Source organism: Trachypithecus francoisi, unplaced genomic scaffold (assembly GCF_009764315.1).
Source record: "Trachypithecus francoisi isolate TF-2019V2 unplaced genomic scaffold, Tfra_2.0 Lachesis_group4, whole genome shotgun sequence".
Lineage (NCBI taxonomy): Eukaryota > Metazoa > Chordata > Mammalia > Primates > Cercopithecidae > Trachypithecus > Trachypithecus francoisi.
This window is the reverse complement of record NW_022681469.1, coordinates 94,669,877-94,687,872: the sequence shown is the minus strand read 5'-3', so window position 1 is coordinate 94,687,872 and position 17,996 is coordinate 94,669,877. Positions and strand designations below refer to the sequence as shown.

Genomic DNA, 17,996 nt, shown 5'->3' with positions numbered 1-17,996 from the left:
CCTGTAATCCCAGCTGCTTGGGAGACTGGAGCAGGAGAATTGCTTGAACCCGGGAGGCAGAAGTTGCAGTGAGCCAAGATTGTGCCGCTGCACTCCAGCCTGGGTGACAGGAGGAGACCCCATTTCAAAAAAAGAAAGAAAGAAAGAGAGAAAGAGAGAAAGAAAGAAGAAAAAGAAAGAAAGAAAAAGAAAGAAAGAAAGAAAGAAAGAAAGAAAGAAAGAAAGAAAGAAAGAAAGAAGAAAGAAAGAGAGAGAGAAGAAAATAAGCCAATCAACCCAGGAGGACCAGCCCAAAGCTTGTGCTTGGGATTAACCTTTAGTAGGATTTATCTGTTTAGGGACTGGCTGGCACCAGTGGCCTAGGGATCGGGGCACCACACATGAGAGTCAGACTTTCGAAGGAAGACAGGAGGAAAAGAGAGAGAGATGCTGGACAGTGTTGCCCTGGAAAGGCCTGGAGAACCATGGGTACCAAAGGGGTAGCCTCTAAGCATGGAGATCTAGCGCATGTTAGCCACTTACCTCTGCAGAGGGCCAGCTCTTATTTGCCTCCAAGTGATTTCTGACATATTTTCAAGTGCAAAATAAAACACTCTTCTTTGAAAATATTAATGAATGTTCCTGTATGTGTCCTAGGTTTTTATAAGACAAAGATGTTTTGGACATGTCCAAGCCCCCAGAACTGGCTGCACCCTGTGTGCCCTTCTCTCAGTGCAGCGACTTATGGGCTAAGAATGGCCCCTGCCAGAACATATTGTGCTGGGTGGTCACGGGTGGCAGAAACCGCTGGCCTCTCTTTTGACAACCCACAGGAAACATTTGGACCTCCAGCAGTTTCCGCTCAAAGTGCTCCATGGTAGCAGCACCTGCATGTGGTGCAGAGCTGTGGCTACACTGCTTTATAACTTATCTTTCTATCTGACCTCTGGGAGTCCAGTGAAAGACCAAAACTTTACTGCTGTTTATGTTCGGTAAGCAAACTCAAAGGTTTAGAATTCCTTATTTGAACTATATTTAGAATTCAAATAGTCATTAGCAGGAGGAAGCATTTGCTTCTTAAGGATATATGTTAGTGAAAATGTAATGAAGCTTTTATTATAACTTGCATTAGTTATAAGTTGCCAAACATAATCAATTTACCCTGTTGAGAAATTAGAGTTGAGAGAGTAACATGTTAAAGAAGGATAAATTGGGCCGGGTGATATGGCTTACACCTGTAATCCCAGCACTTTGGGAAACTGAGGAGGGAGGATTGCTTGAGGCCAGGAGTTCGAACCTCCCTGGCCTGGGAAACATAGCGAGACCCTGTCTCTATAAAAAAGAAAAAAAAAAAGAAAAAAAGAAAATAAAGGACAAGTTACTTACATCATTGTTCCTGGTAGAATGACAACACAGATAATTTAGTTAAAACACATCTTTAACTTTTTTGTGTGTGTGATTAATCTGTGAGTCTCTGATTATAGCTGGTTGAATATTTCCCCTAAAATAATTGGTTTTGAGCATTAATAATAGGCCTCTATGTCGATGACAATTTTATGACTTTATTCATGTGCAATAAAGCCCTTATAATAGATTATACAATTAACTTTCTACAGTTGAAATAAGTGAAATATAAATGGTTTTAGAGGGATCCAGTTGGAATTTTTTTTTTTTTTGAGACGGAGTCTCGCTCTGTCGCCCAGGCTGGAGTGCAGTGGCCGGTTCTCAGCTCACTGCAAGCTCCGCCTCCCGGGTTTACGCCATTCTCCTGCCTCAGCCTCCCAAGTAGCTGGGACTACAGGCGCCCGCCACCTCGCCCGGCTAGTTTTTTTTTGTATTTTTTAGTAGAGACAGGGTTTCACCATGTTAGCCAGGATGGTCTCGATCTCCTGACCTTGTGATCCGCCCGTCTCGGCCTCCCAAAGTGCTGGGATTACAGGCTTGAGCCACCGCTCCCGGCCGCTCAGTTGGAATTAAGTTAAAGCACATTGACTTCTTCCAGTTTAGGACCATGTAATAGTTTTGAATGCATTTTTCATTATTTGAAACCTTTTTCTTCTAGCATGTAGTAATGGTGGGAGAACTAAATGACCCTGAAAATTCTGGTAATGAGGAGAAACAGACTAAAGCCATAGGCAGCAGATGAATGAAGAGAGAGAAGAGTGCTTTAGGTAAGCCTCTGGTTAGACCTAACTTTAATAAGCTCTACTTGAGAAAGGGGGCACATGGCCTCTCCTGGGGTACTATGGCTTCATTCATGTCACCCTGAAATTGCATGATTCCTCTGAGTATAGTGGTCTTAATTAGGATGGGAGGTTAAACAAAATAAGCAAAATTAACAAAGCATTTGTCCTTTTATGTAGCAATGTTCTAGAAAAATCTTAAGGGATTTCACTAATTTAAATGTCACAACACAATTAACTTTGTTTTTCCATCTCTGCTGAGTATGGGTGCATCCTAATTTTTCTTATAGTTATAAAAAGTGTTGACTATTTCATATACACAATTAGTATTGAAATTAGCACAACTGTGGATAAAAAATGTCATCTCTTGTTTATCTTCTCCCATGGTTACTTGTGAATTGTGGAGTGTGATGTGTAGAGCTGTTTTGGGAGGTGGAATACAGGTAGGACCCCTAGTCAAGAAGCCTGCCTCACAGAGAGGGCGCCTTACTCCACATTAAATGTTCACAGTCCTTTGCTCACTGTCTAATTGAGAAGAATATTAGTACGTCAGGAGCTCAATTCCAAGTAAATTTAAAAACGGGAAGTCTTACAACACTTTTGGAAGATACGTGGATGAGGCTTTTAGGTGAGTTGTTAGTCTTTCTTTTTTTTTTTTTTTTTTCTTGAGACAGCGTCTCACTCTGTCACTCAGGCTGGAGTGCAGCGATATGTTCTCGGCTCACTGCAACCTCCACCTCCCGGGTTCAAGTGATTCTCCTGCCCCAGCCTCCTGAATATGGGACTACAGGTGCACGCCACCACGCCTGGCTAATTTGTATTTTCAGTAGAGATGGGGTTTCACTATGTTGACCAGGCTGGCCTCAAACTGCTGACCTCAAGTGATCCACCTGCCTGGGCCTTCCAAAGTAAATCAGCTCTATGCATTTAAATTTAATCAGTGATTAACTTTAAATTGTGCCTGGCTGGATTTGTTAGTCTTAACTCCAAAATTTTATTCCAGTTTTCCCAGAGGCACTATGGGCCCAGAGCCAGCATGGGCTAGAAAGTGAAACTTTGTAGCCACAGGCAGAGAGAGTGGAGAATGTTTCTTTTTTATCAAAAGGAGAAGAAGGCCAGTAGTGGTGGCTCATCCCTGTAATCCCAACACTTTGGGAGGTGGCGGGCATGGTGGCGGGCACCTGTAATCCCAGCTACTCAGGAGGCTGAGGCAGGAGAATCGCTTGAATTCGGCAGGCAGAGATTGCAGTGAGCCGAGATCGTGCCATTGCACTCAAGTTTGGATGACACAGCAAGACTCCGTCTCAAAAAATAAATAAACAAAAATAAATTAAGCTAAATTAAGGTTCATGCCTGTAATCCCAGCACTTTGAGAGGCCGAGGTGGGCGGATCACAACATCAAGAGATCGAGACCATCCTGGCCAATATGGTGAAACCCCATCTTTACTAAAAATACAAAAATTAGCTGCGTGTGGTGATGCATGCCTGTAGCTCCAGCTACTTGGGAGGCTGAAGCAGGAGAATCGCTTGACCAAAAATGGCACCACTGCATTCCAGCCTGGCGACAGAGCAAGATTTCATCTCAAAAAATAAAATAAAATAAAAAGTAATTAATTAATTTTTTTTAATGAAAAGAAAAAGTAAAACAAAATCCCAAGTCCCATTTGTATGAACATTTACATGAAAATTTTATCCAACCACAAAAACACATTTTTGTGTTTAAATACGTTTTGTGATAAAGGAAACTGAATATGGACTAGTGCTCAGATGATATCAGAGAATCATTAATATTCTTAGGAGGGATAATAGAATCGTGGTTATGAAGGAAAATGTTCTTCTTTTTAGGAGATACGTGCTGAAGGGCTGAAGTGTTATGTCTACAGTTTATCTTCCACATATATTGAAAACTTACACACACAGAGAAAAAAGCAAATGTGGTAAATATTAGAAGTTGTTGAATTTAGATACTGGGTGTAGAGGCAGTCATTGAGCTAGTAATTAAAGGTCTGTGAATCAATTGGAATTGCTTCTGGCTGCAAATAAAACTCAACTGACAAGGGTTTCAATTTTAAGAACCTTCAACCTTGGCTAAACAAGAGTTGCATCAGTTGTCCATTTAGTGTTGGTGCAGCCACTCAGTGATGCCATTGAGACCCCATATTGATCTATCCATCTGTCTTGTCATTTTCAGCAGATTGGCTTCTGACACTGCCAATTCATGATTGCAAGACAGCTGCCGCAGCTGTAGGCACTGTCACACTCACAGACAGGATGTGGGTGGGGAAGAGCAAAAGCAAACTCTCCTCTTGCCCTTGCACCATTATCAGAAAGCAGAGTCTTTCCCTGAAGGCCCCAGGAGACTTCTACTTATACCTCAGTGGCCAGAATGGTCCTATGCCAATCCTAGCTATAGGGGAGTCTAGGGAAGGAAATCACCATATGGAATTTATATCTACTGTGATTCATCCCCTTGGGTTACAGGTGCACTGTCACTCTGAACAAAAGTGGTGTTCTGTTAACAAAAAAAAAAACAGGAGAAAATGGCAGCTGTTTGTCATTGGCTAAATAAATACCCTTTTTCTCCGGATGGGAAGTTGTTCTGTTTCACTAGATAACAGAAATGATTTTTAAATGAAACTAAAACTCCTTCCACATGACATCAGATTGATGTTTAACAGAAAGATAAATGGTGCCCAAAAGGAGCTTTTAGGTTTCCTGTTTTTCTTTAGCTCAGTGAAAATAGAAAGTGTTTAGCCATCCGTGGAAGCTATATTTTGCTTAACTTTCTATTTTGGTAATACATTTCAATATACAGTTTGCTTCCAACAATTGTTTTCATTATGATAGACACTGTGAGGCAGAACAGAATATATATTTCTACTCATCATATTATTAGCTATCGTTTGTTGAGTGTCCCTTATATGCAAGGCATTATAATAGGTGGTTACATCTTCTCTCATTATGTAAGAGGATATGCCCGGCTGTTACAAAGAGCCCTAGATCAAGTCTGAGTCATCAGACTTAATAAAGAGGAAGAAAACAGAAAGTTTTCAACAACCATTCTAATTTCTACTTCATTCCCAGCCTGTGTGAGGCCACTATAATAAGATACCCTTGACATCTGGGCTCTTAAAATGGAAACCCATTTATTGGTTAAAACAAAGAACAGTCATAACTAAAATTCCCTTCTGTTCCCTTACCTATCCCTTGGCCCAAGGGTAGGGTTTCTTTTTTTTTTTTTTTTTATACTTAAGTTCTAGGGTACATGTGCATAACGTGCAGGTTTGTTACATATGTATACTTGTGCCATGTTGGTGTGCTGCACCCATCAACTCGTCAGCACCCATCAACTCATCATTTATATCAGGTATAACTCCCAATGCAATCCCTCTCCCCTCCCCCCTCCCCATGATAGGCCCCGGTGTGTGATGTTCCCCCTCCCGAGTCCAAGTGATCTCATTGTTCAGTTCCCACCTATGAGTGAGAACATGCGGTGTTTGGTTTTCTGTTCTTGTGATAGTTTGCTAAGAATGATGGTTTCCAGCTGCATCCATGTCCCTACAAAGGACGCAAACTCATCCTTTTTGATGGCTGCATAGTATTCCATGGTGTATATGTGCCACATTTTCTTAATCCAGTCTGTCACAGATGGACATTTGGGTTGATTCCAAGTCTTTGCTATTGTGAATAGTGCCACAATAAACATACGTGTGCATGTGTCTTTATAGCAGCATGATTTATAATCCTTTGGGTATATACCCAGTAGTGGGATGGCTGGGTCATATGGTACTTCTAGTTCTAGATCCTTGAGGAATCGCCATACTGTTTTCCATAATGGTTGAACTAGTTTACAATCCCACCAACAGTGTAAAAGTGTTCCTATTTCTCCACATCCTCTCCAACACCTGTTGTTTCCTGACTTTTTACTGATTGCCATTCTAACTGGTGTGAGATGATATCTCATTGTGGTTTTGATTTGCATTTCTCTGATGGCAAGTGATGATGAGCATTTTTTCATGTGTCTGTTGGCTGTATGAATGTCTTCTTTTGAGAAATGTCTGTTCATATCCTTTGCCCACTTTTTGATGGGGTTGTTTTTTTCTTGTATATTTGTTTGAGTTCTTTGTGGATTCTGGATATTAGCCTTTTGTCGGATGAGTAGATTGCAAAAATTTTCTCCCGTTCTGTAGGTTGCCTGTTCACTCTGATGGTAGTTTCTTTTGCTGTGCAGAAGCTCTTTAGTTTAATTAGATCCCATTTGTCAATTTTGGCTTTTGCTGCCGTTGCTTTTGGTGTTTTAGACATGAAGTCCTTGCCCATGCCTATGTCCTGAATGGTATTACCTAGGTTTTCTTCTAGGGTTTTTATGGTATTAGGTCTAACATTTAAGTCTCTAATCCATCTTGAATTAATCTTCGTATAAGGAGTAAGGAAAGGATCCAGTTTCAGCTTTCTACTTATGGCTAGCCAATTTTCCCAGCACCATTTATTAAATAGGGAATCCTTTCCCCATTTCTTGTTTCTCTCAGGTTTGTCAAAGATCAGATGGCTGTAGATGTGTGGTATTATTTCTGAGGACTCTGTTCTGTTCCATTGGTCTATATCTCTGTTTTGGTACCAGTACCATGCTGTTTTGGTTACTGTAGCCTTGTAGTATAGTTTGAAGTCAGGTTCCTTTTAGAAAGGAAGCAAGACACTCATTATAGAGTCTTAGCTCAGTAATAGCCACCTAACCATCACTGGGGGCCACAGTTGTGTGTCCTGGAAAGGCATAGAAGGCATGACCTATGCCCAGAAGGTCTCTGAGTGTGCAGAAGTCCCTCACCTTCAGGCCATTTGGTGATGATTTAGCATGTGGTGTGGATGACTGAGGTCCACCTTCTAACTCCGGTTGACTGCCGACAGATGCTGTGAAGTGCTGTGTTGTTTTCTGGAGTCTTAGCAAAAAGAAGTATAGGCTGACAGCACTCTTGGGCTACCCCATGGCTCTTGGCCATTTGTTGTCTCATAGTTGAAGAGAAGCTCAACAGAGCCAAGGCGGGCAGAGAGGACCAAGAGGCTATAGACTGGTGGGTTGAGGTGAAGATAGTGGGTACACCACTGGGAAACTACATACTGGTTTCGGAAGGAAGAAACCATTTAGAAGGAGAAGGGCCAGAGGAACGTATGAACATCCAGGTCAGGAGATGAAAGTTAGATCAACATCTGGCAAATTAGCAGAGAGTAGACATAGACAGAGAGCAGAGCAATGCCTGGGTGGAATTTGTAGAGTCTCCTACTGCATGTTCCTTCACTTAACAAAGATTTTGTTTAGTTTGTACTATGTGCCAGAAACTGTTCTAGGTACCAGGAATATAGTAGTGAACAAAACAGACAAAGATCCCTGCCTCTCATTCTCCTTGAAGTCATAACTTGTTTTTTCCACTTACATTCTAATGAGGAAAACAAATTATAAACAAGATTTACACATAAATTATAAGTAAATTATGCAGTACGTTAGTGGTAAATAGTAAGCAAAAACAGAAAGCAGCAAAAGGAGATAAAGGATTATAAAGATGCTGTCTTACAACACAGTAGCCATTAGCCTTGTGTGGCTGATGATATTTAAATTAAAGTTAAAAATTCTGTTTCCATGTGATACAAGCCACATTTCCAGTGCTCAAAAGCCTCAGAGTGGCCATCCTATTGGACGGTGAAGATAAAGTTTCATCAAGCAGAAAGTTCTGTTGGTCAGTGCTTTTATAAAGGGTGCAATATTTAGGTGGGGTGGGTAGTGAAGGTCCTACTGCGAAGATAACTTTTAAATAAAGACCCAATGGAGTTGATGGGGTTGATGGGCTGATGGGCTGACTCATGAGCCTGTCTGGAGGAAGAGTATTCCAGACAGAGGGAACGGCAAATGCAGAGGTTCAGGAGATGGGAGTGAAGTCCATGTGGCTGGAGCATAGTGGATGGGGTAGAGTAGTAAAAGAGGAGGTCAGAAAAGTGAATGGAGGGAACAGATCCTGAGGCCCTTGTGGGCCTTTGTAAGGACTTTGTATTTTACCCTAAGTGAGATGGGAACCATTAGAGGTTTTGTGCAGAGGAGTTTCATGATCTGATTTAGATTTTAATAGAACCCCTCTGGCTGCTATGATGAGGATAGATGGAAAGTGGGCTAAGGCAGAGGTAGGGGATAAGTGAGGGGATATTGCAATAACCCTGGAAAGAGGTGACGGTGTCTAGGCTGGTAGCAGTGGTGGTGGTGGTGAAAAGTAATCAGATTTAGGTTATTCTTTTGAAGGCTCAGGCAACATGATGCCTGACTGGGGTGTAGGGTTTAAAAGAGAGAACAGACGAAGGTTTTCCGGTCTGAGCAATAGGAAGGATGGAGTTTTCACTCACTAAGATGGGGAAGACTGGGGGTGGAACCAGTTTGAATAGAATAAGATCAGGAGTTCCTTTTTCGACATGTTAAATGTGATATGCCTGCTCAGCATCCCATGGATGTTCAGCAAGTGGTGGTTGCTGGACTTAGAAATTTGGGACTAGTCGGCCTTGTGGTATTTTAAATCATGAGGCTGGTGATATCCTTAAAGGAGTGGGTTTAAATAGAAAATAGAAGAGGTGGTTGGGCTCACGCCTGTAATCCCAGCACTCCGGGAGGCCGAGGCAGGTGGATTGCTTGAGTCCAGGAGCTTGAGACCAACGTGGGCAATATGGTGAAACCCTGTCTCTACTAAAAATAAAAATAAAAATAAGAAAATAGCCAGACATGGTAGTGCGTGCCTGTAATCCCAGCTACTCAGGAGGTTGAGGTGGGAGAATCACCTGAGCCCGGGAGCTCAAGGCTGCAGTGAGCTGAGATTGCACCACTGTACTTCAGCCTCAGCAACCAGAGTGAGACCCTGTCCAGAAAGGGAAGGAGAGGAGAGGGGAGAGGAGGGGGTCCAAGACCAGATGCCTGAGGACACTAAAGACAGGAGGTTGGTAAAGGAGGCAGTAGAAGGAGCAGCCAGTGTTGGAAAAGCCAAGAGAAAGGGGTGCATGAAGCCTAGTGAGGCAGGGTTCACAAAGAAGGAAGGGAGCAAGGTGTCACATGCAGAGATGAGCACTCAGAACTGACAGCTGGATTGAACCCCGTGGTGGGTAATTGATGACCTTGTGAGGAGTAGATATGTTGAGAGATGGGGGTGAAAGTTGTTCACAATGGGTTCAAGGGAGAATTGAAGCAAGAACAAATGATCCTCTCAAGATATAAAGGTGAGTAGAGAGCTGGTGTAGTAGCCAAGAGAAGAACAGGAAGACCAAGAGAAAGTTGTTGTTGCTGTTTCTGTTTTTTTGTTTTTCAAATAATCCTTATTGAAATATTTTCCATTGTGCATCTTAACTAGCTGGGCATTCCACAGCACCACCATTGATGTCACCTATAATGTCATGAGGGTGGCGGCCATCAACATTGCAGCCCACAGACTGGGGAGTCCCCAGTACCTCTTTAATGATTCCAGAGGGTTCTCTGGCTAAAGATTAGTGCCACATGTGTCGAGCAATGTTGACGATCTCATCAAAAGTGATATTTCCACTGTGTTTAATGTTTTTCTGTTTCTTTCTGTCTCTTGGCGGTTCCTTGAGGGCTTTGATGATCAGGGCAGAGACAGAAGGCACCACCTCAATCTGGGCCTGTCTGTTCTGAATGGTCAGTTTCACTGTAATCCTCAGATCCTTTCAGTCACTGGTTGCTTTAGCAATGTCATCACCAACCTTTTTTGGAAACAGACCCAGGGGGCCGATCTTGGGGGCCAACACAGACATGGCACCCACTTCACCCCCAGTGCACCTCAGGTATATAACTTTGATCTCATTGGGGTAAAACTTTGGCAGCATGGCAGAGGTGGCTAGATTCAGGATGACCGAAGAAAGTTGCACCTTGGCCTCCTCCCAGCTGAAAGCCGAAAGTCTTGTTGCTGTTTTTTGAAGAGATGCTTGGATTAACAACTTGTTTGTAAGACCTAGTAAAGAGAAAGTTTGAGGACACACGAGCAGAGGGGAAGAAAGACTGGAGGGAAGAGGGATGTGGGGAGGAACTGGCATGTGCCAGGAGCCTGGAGACAGGAGGGGAGGCAGAGCCCAGGGCCTGGGTGCAGGCAGAGGAGCAGGTGTGGGGATGAGAACTCAAGGAAGTCCTCTCCCATGGTTTTTAGATCATTACTGATACAGGAAACACAGTCATCAGTGCAGAGTGAGTGTGGGAAAGTTTTTAGGAGAGAAGAGAGGTCTTTTAGGGAAGTGGGAATGTCAATGGACAAGAGAAATGCAGTCCAATGGCAGCCCAGCCCAAAGACCAACTTGGTGCCGAGACTTTGAAGGGAGACTAGTCAGTGAGGGGTGATCTTCTCCTGGCCAGACCCTCTCCCAAGGCTGGGCGAGATGGAAGATCCTGACACATTCCAGAGAATTCCTGATGTGGCAGGCTAGCTCCCAAGAAGCTCTTTCCACCAGCGATGGGCCAGTGGGGTTGGCTTGAGCAGACTGTGGTTCCAGCACTTTAATGCAGTTTCTGTCACTGGAGGATTTGTCCAGTGCTGGGATGTGGAGTGACAGCCAAACCCTGATGCCTCAGGCGTGGCTGAAGTGCTGAAGCACACAGGGTGCACCTGGGGAGAGGCCACAGGGTTGGTGACCTCTGCGGGTGTGAATGACCCCAGGCACTTGTTTCAGTGTTGGGGTGGGTGGCTGGGTAATGCTCCTGTGTCAGGGGTTGAAGTGTCCAGTGTTGATGTCCTTCCTCAGTGCCATATGCCAACCTTCAGGTTCCAGAGGGCCTTTTGAGTGACCTGCCATGGTTTCTCCATGACTAGCTTCTGGGGTGATGGGGTGGCACCTCACCCTGTCTAAGTTGAAACTCATCACACTGGGTTGTATTTCATGGTCTATTGTCTGTTATCCCTGGGCTGTAAGCATAAGAACCCTCTCCAACTTTCTTACCACTTTATCCCCAATGCCTGGCAAAATACCTGAATACATGAATACATACAAGAGGGCAGGTAGGAAGGAAAGATGGGAGGAAGGAAGAGGAAAGGAAGGAAAAAAGAAGGGAAAGAAAAGAAAGAAAGAAAGAAAGGGAGGAGGGGAGGAAGGAAGGGAGGAGGGGAGGAAGGAAGGGAGGAGGGGAGGAAGGAAGGAAGGAGCAGACATGGAATCCCTGCCACTACAGTAGGGCTATTCCCTACTATATTGCAATCATGGATCTGAATCAGTGGTAGCCTCCATAGAGGATGTAGCGATGAGGTAGGATAGAAGGTAGTGAGTGCCATAAAGAGGGCTTTCAGCAGGGCTCTCTAAAACCAGGAAGACACATGTGAGATTGTAGGGCATAACCAGGAAGACTGGGATGCCAGTGCCTGGCCAGATGGGGGTCTGATCCGCTCTCCTAAATGACCTCTCTTCTCTCCTGAAAACTTTCCCACACTCACTCTGCACTGATGGCTGTGTTTCCTGTGGCACTAAAGATCTAAATCAGAACCCCATTTCTGACCCCCATTTCTGATGGGCATCAGAAAGGTGAAAATAAGGAGAGATGGTCAGGATGGGCAGGAGGAAGCAGGAAAGGAGTCCTGGCGAGTAGCTGAGACAGGCCCTGGCCCCCAGCTCTGTGGGGAAGGTGCGGGGTGGGTGTGTTGACAGGTTGGAGAGGAGGCCTCCTGCAGCTGGGAAACCACAGAAGGCTGTATTAGTCCATTTTCACACTGCTAATAAAGACATACCTGAGACTAGGAAGAAAAAGAGGTTTAATTGGACTTATAGTTCCACATGACTGGGGAGGCCTCAGAATCATGGGAGGTGAAAGGCACGTCTTACATGGTGGCAGCAAGAGAAAAATGAGGAAGAAGCAAAAGCAGAAATCCCTAATAAACCCATGAGATCTTGTGAGACTTATTCACTACCACGAGAATAGCATGAGAAAGACTGGCCCCCCATGATTCAATTACCTCCCCCTGGGTCCCTACCACAACAGGTGGAAATTCTGGGAGATACAATTCGAGATTCGGATGGGGACACAGCCAAATCATATCAGGGCACAGCAGCTTTGGTGATCCACCGCTCCTTCCTGCTCCTCCCAGGTAAAGGGGAGTCTCTCTTCAGACTTGCTTCATCCCTTCCCTTTCTTATCCCTCTCTGACTTTTGCACCTTACACCCCGACCTCTGGATTTTGTCTGCAGTTATCCTTTCTCTTTTCAACAGGCCTCTGTACCCGCTGTTCTCCCAACCTGGAGAGCTGTTTCCACCCCTGATCCTCACTTGCTGGTTCAGTTCCTTCTTGGTCCTCAGATTTTGCCCTGGGGCGACTTCCTGCCATTTCTGTATTCTTCCATTGCATTCTGGGCTACTTCCTTTATGGCACATATGTGAACAGAAATGCCTTGCTTATTTCTCTATTTCTAGACTTAAGAAAAGGGAAAGAGATGGATATTTCCCCAGCGGTCCCTCAGTGACAAATGAATGAAGACAACTTTGTCGAAAGAAAACAAAATCCCTGAGTATCCCCTAACTTGGTGCTTGTATTTTTATCCAGCACTGGTGTACTCTCTAAAAGCAAATTCGCCGGGCGCGGTGGCTCAAGCCTGTAATCCCAGCACTTTGGGAGGCCGAGACGGGCGGATCACGAGGTCAGGAGATCGAGACCATCCTGGCTAACACGGTGAAACCCCGTCTCTACTAAAAAGTACAAAAAGCTAGCCGGGCGAGATGGCGGGCGCCTGTAGTCCCAGCTACTCGGGAGGCTGAGGCGAGAGAATGGCGTAAACCCGGGAGGCGGAGCTTGCAGTGAGCTGAGATCCGGCCACTGCACTCCAGCCTGGGCGACAGAGCAAGACTCCATCTCAAAAAAAATAAATAAATAAAAATAAAAATAAAAATAAAAAGCAAATTCATGCGAAACAGCATTTTAGTCTTTCTGGTTAGCTGGCAAAATTTGCTCCAAATAAATATGTATATATATTTATTATTTAATAATGCTTGTGGTTTAAATACATGTGTTTTAGGAGCAACTTTGATCTACCTCATGAGTCCAAGTTTTTAAATTTTGTAAGTTGTGCCTTATGAATATGGGTAAGAGAGGAATCAAAATGAAATTAATGTTTTGTCTTTGGATGGTTAAGAGAACTGCAATATTAAGGACATTAGGATGTCTCAAAATATTAGATGCAAAAATGTGTTTTTTAAAAAAAATATGTGTGAATTATCCAATATAGAACAAATAGGGGAAGATGGCTGGGTCTGGTGGCTCATTCCTGTAATCCCAGCACTTTGGGAGGCCAAGGCGGGCGGATCACTTGAGGTCAGGAGTTCAAGACCAGTCTGGCCAACATGGTGAAACCCGTCTCTATTTTTTCTTTTTTTTGTTTGAGATGGAGTCTCGCTCTGTTATCCAGGTTAGAGTGCAGTGGCACTATCTCAGCTCACTGCAACCTCTGCCTCAAGCAATTTTCCTGCCTCAGCCTCTGGAGTAGCTGGGACTACAGGTGCGTGCCAACAAGCCTGGCTAATTTTTTACACTTTTAGTAGAGACAGGTTTCACCATATTAGCCAGGATGGCCTTGGTGTCCTGACCTCATGATCCGCATGCCTCAGCCTCTCAAAGTGCTGGGACTACAGGCGTGAGCCAGCACACCCGGCCAACCCCATCTCTATTAAAAATAAAAAAATTAGCTGGGCATGGTGGCACATGCCTGTAATCCCAGTTATTTAGGAATCTGAGGCAGGAGAATCATTTGAACCCAGGAGGTGGAGGTTGCAGCAAGCTGAGATCGCGCCATTGCCCTCCAGCCTGGGCAACAGAGTACTCCATCTTAAAAAAAAAAAAAAGGCAGGTGCATAAAAACATATGTGTTGGAATAAATATAATAAATAATTATAAAGGCTGGGTGTGGTTGCTCACACTTGTAATCCCAACACTTTGGGAGGCTGAGGTGGGAGTATTGCTTGAGCCCAGGAGACCACCCTGGGCAACATAGTGAGACCCCATCTTTACAAATTAAAAAAAAAACAAAACTAGCTGGGCATCATGGTGCATACCTGTAGTCCTGGCTACTTGGGAGGCTGAGGTGGGAGGATGTCTTGAGCCTGGGAAGTTGAGGCTGCAGTGAGCTATGATTGCATCATTGCACTCAGCCTGGGAGACAGAGTGAGATCCAGTCTCAACATAATAATGATAATAATTTGTATATTATTTTATAAAATTTTTATTTTATTATTATTATTATTGTTGTAGGAATACTTTGAAACCTAAGATGGTGGCATCTTCCTTTAGAGATAATTTTAACTAGCTTCCACCAGATGCATAGTGGACACTAGTCATTTTGTAACACTTTAATCCATGTTCAAAGTTTGAGATTTCCTGCCCATTCGGATGAGGTAGAACTGGACTACAAGTCCACGTGAGCATCAGTTTACTTCAGGTTTACCCTTGCTTACATTTAGGATGTAATTACGTGGGATCTCAGCTTAAAATGGGAACTGGTTTATCTTAGTCCCCATCTTTGGTAGCATGGACTTCCATAGTCTGTCTTTCTGAGGACAGCGAACCTGCTGTTGTATTTCACAGCTGTTGCTTCAAAATCAGCAGATGTCCTCAGGGCACTGTGGGCTTTGTTCTTGGAGGTCTCATGTTCTTCCAAGTGTTTGTCTGATATTTTTTCATTAGCTTGTTGACTCTTTGGAGCTTTTAAGATTTTAAAATATATTCTCTCCAGCTTTTAAAATTTATAACTATATTGCATAAAAATGAAGTTATAGATGTACTGCATAAAAGTATAATTTGACATTCTGTCTTGTAATCCTGCATATTACATGTCCCTGGGGATAAATGCATCTTTCTGGATTTTAACTTTGATCCATCTTTTAGGTCAATGATGAAAACATGCTTTGCCTGCACTATTACTTTGCAGGGAGAACAAATGTGGCACTTTGCCATGTCTATCTTCCTGATAGAATTATATGGACATAATCTGCTTTTATCAGCAGTGTTTGGCTTAGTGGTGGCCGGATATGTATTAATATTTGGGGTCTTAATTGGTGATTGTATTGAAAAGAAACCAATAAATAAAGGTAATACTCTTACCTGTGACATACATATTTATGTGGTACATTATGACTTCACTGACTTTTTTGGTTTATTTAGTGAAATAAAATTAATAAATTGCAATAAACTGAATAGCAAAAGAGCGTAAGTTAAAAACTCTAGACAAAGTTATACAGCTTTGTGTCATCATTCTCTGATTCTACATGTAAGATGTTTTAGATTTTTGCTAAGTATAGGTTTTTAATATCAAATTCCTGAAAAATGCTTTCTTTTTAATATTTTGGCATTACTTATGCATAATATGCTTGTGTTATTTTTATTAGAGGCAATTTATTTGTGTAAATGATTTTTTTGGTACTGGGTGATCTGTCTAAACTATTCATTAATATCTGGAGACTTATTTGTTCAAATGTAGATCTACTTTTAGCTTTTGGCCATACTATCTCTTTAAGCTTCTTTGTCCAATAAGAATGTAGGCTATATAAATGTAGGCTTCTCTGAAGCCACACCATTGAAAAGACTAGCTGATTGAAAATCTGGTGTGCTGGTCTTTAGGCTAAATTGGTAACTTCAGTTACAAATTAAATCCAGAAGAATGTAATGTAGCACTAGAACATTTTAAGTTTCTTGACTTACCTAGAATCCAGCTTTTCATATATTTGAGAATCCGTCTCTCAAATATGTTTTCATTCACTTGTGAAGTCCAGCTTTTTTCTCTTTTGGTTGCAAAGGCTTTGTCTTTAGTGAGTTCAAGAGTCTGCTCTTTGCCTCTTAAGCCCGTGATCACCAATGGAAATGCTAACCCTGGTTGCACAGGGATTTGGTCAAATGCAACTACTCTGCATTTTTTTTATTCTATTTTATTTTTTTTGAGACAGGGTCTCGATCTGTCGTCCAGGCTGGAGTGCAGTGGCACGATCTTGGCTCACTGCAACCTCCACTTTCCAGGTTCGAGTGATTCTTGTGCTTCAGCCTCACGAGTAGCTGGAATTACAGGTGTGTGCCACCACGCCTGGCTAATTTTTGTATTTTTAGGAGAGACAGGGTTTCGCCATGTTGGCCAGGCTTGTCTGGAACTCCTGACCTCAAGTGATCTGCCCACCTTGGCCTCCCAAAGTGCTGGGATTACAGTTGTGAGCCACTGCACCCAGCCTGCTCTGCATTAAATGATGATATAGCTGTGAGCTGCCTGTTAAAACCGAGAGTAAAGATTGGGCTGGGTGTTTCCATTCACAGTTGCTTATGCCTCGCTCTTCACGCAGAACGCCTCCATCACCACCTGTTGCACTGTCCTGATGCTTGTGCTCCCCTTCAAGAGGCAGATGGAACAAATCTGGGATGGCTGGCTCACTGTGAATGTCTCCCATGTCCCTGTGTCACAGACACAGGGTGTCACAGTCACCCTGAATGTCCACCAGTTAATGTTTTCTTTGTGGCCCTGTTCACTGATTTTGGATCAGGCTAATCTTTCCTCAGTGTCCTCCTCTCCCCTAATTTGTGAGTCTGAGCTGAAATCCCACTGACATGAGGGCAATAGAACAGCAGAATCTGTGTCTGCAAGGTACAAATTAGCGTGGGCTCTGGCTCTGATGGGGTGGGAGGAAGAAAATGCTTAGCATTAACACAATAGCACTGGGCTCCAAACCTACATTGAATCTTTTTCTCTCTAAGGTCTTTGTGTTCATTTAGATGTTCCTTGAGCTGTCAGACAAATAACTGTATGCACTGCAGTGGGGCGGGAAAATCTATTCTAGGGTTCCAAACTTCCTTTCCCCTCCTTTAGTAGGTGGCCTGCTGTGCACTGGTGACCACCCTAGTGGCCTTGGTGAACCTGGCTGGCATGGCGCTGACCGTCACCATCCAGAGGGACCGGATCGTGAGCTGACGGGTGACAACATAGGCTGGCTGGTTGGTGAGTGGTACCGCCCTGGGTACTGATCCTCTGATCAGCTGAGAAGCAGAGAGCTGACAAGACGATCAGGGCTCTGAGAGAGGCTGACAACAGGCTTTAAGAACATGTTATTTGGAGTCAACGAGACCTGGGTTTGAGTTTGAATTCAGCTAAAACCAGCTGTGCCTCTTACTAGATGCATACTCCAGGGCAAATTAGGTGACTTTCCTCAACTGTAGAATGAGGGAAATAAAGTCACATACACACACACACACACACACACACACACACACACACAGCTCAGCTATGGGAAGGATTCTATGAGATACAGGATTTGGAAAGCACTTGACACTATATCTGCATGTAGGAAGCACCTAAGAAATGATTGGTACTGTATTATCTAAAGAATATATAGGCTGGGCGCGGTGGCTCACGCCTGTAATCCCAACGCTGTGGGAGGCCAAGACGGGCAGACCATGAGATCAGCAGATCAAGACCATCCTGGCCAACATGGTGAAACCCTGTCTCTACTAAAAATACAAAAATTAATGGGGCGTGGGCACGCACCTGTAGTCTCAACCATGCGGGAGGCTGAGGCAAGAGAATTGCTTGAACTCAGGAGGTGGAGGTTGCAGTGAGCCGAGATCGCGCCACTGCACTCCAGCCTGGCCAACAGAGCAAGACTCTATCTCAAAAAAAAAAAAAAAGAATATATAGACTGTATTTTTAGGAGAGAAGGCTCTCAAAATGTATCACAGAGGTACCTTGGCAATTTTAGGCCTAGAAAATAAGTAAAATAAAAGATTTATTGGCCAGGCTTGGTGGCTCATGGCTGTAATCCTGGAATTTTGGGAGGCCAAGGTGGGAGGATGGCTTGAGGC

At 43.6% G+C, this 17,996-nt stretch overlaps 1 long non-coding RNA gene and 1 pseudogene across 1 annotated transcript; one reads left to right on the top strand and one right to left on the bottom strand.

Annotated features, from left to right (window-relative positions):
- Positions 1 to 243: 243 nt before the first annotated feature.
- LOC117073700 lies at positions 244 to 17,582 on the top strand. Its single transcript, XR_004433322.1, has 4 exons — positions 244 to 971; positions 2,042 to 2,150; positions 16,487 to 16,576; positions 17,008 to 17,582. It is a non-coding gene; the product is annotated as an uncharacterized LOC117073700 (long non-coding RNA).
- Positions 9,529 to 10,078, bottom strand: LOC117073699 (annotated as a pseudogene).
- Positions 17,583 to 17,996: the final 414 nt, after the last annotated feature.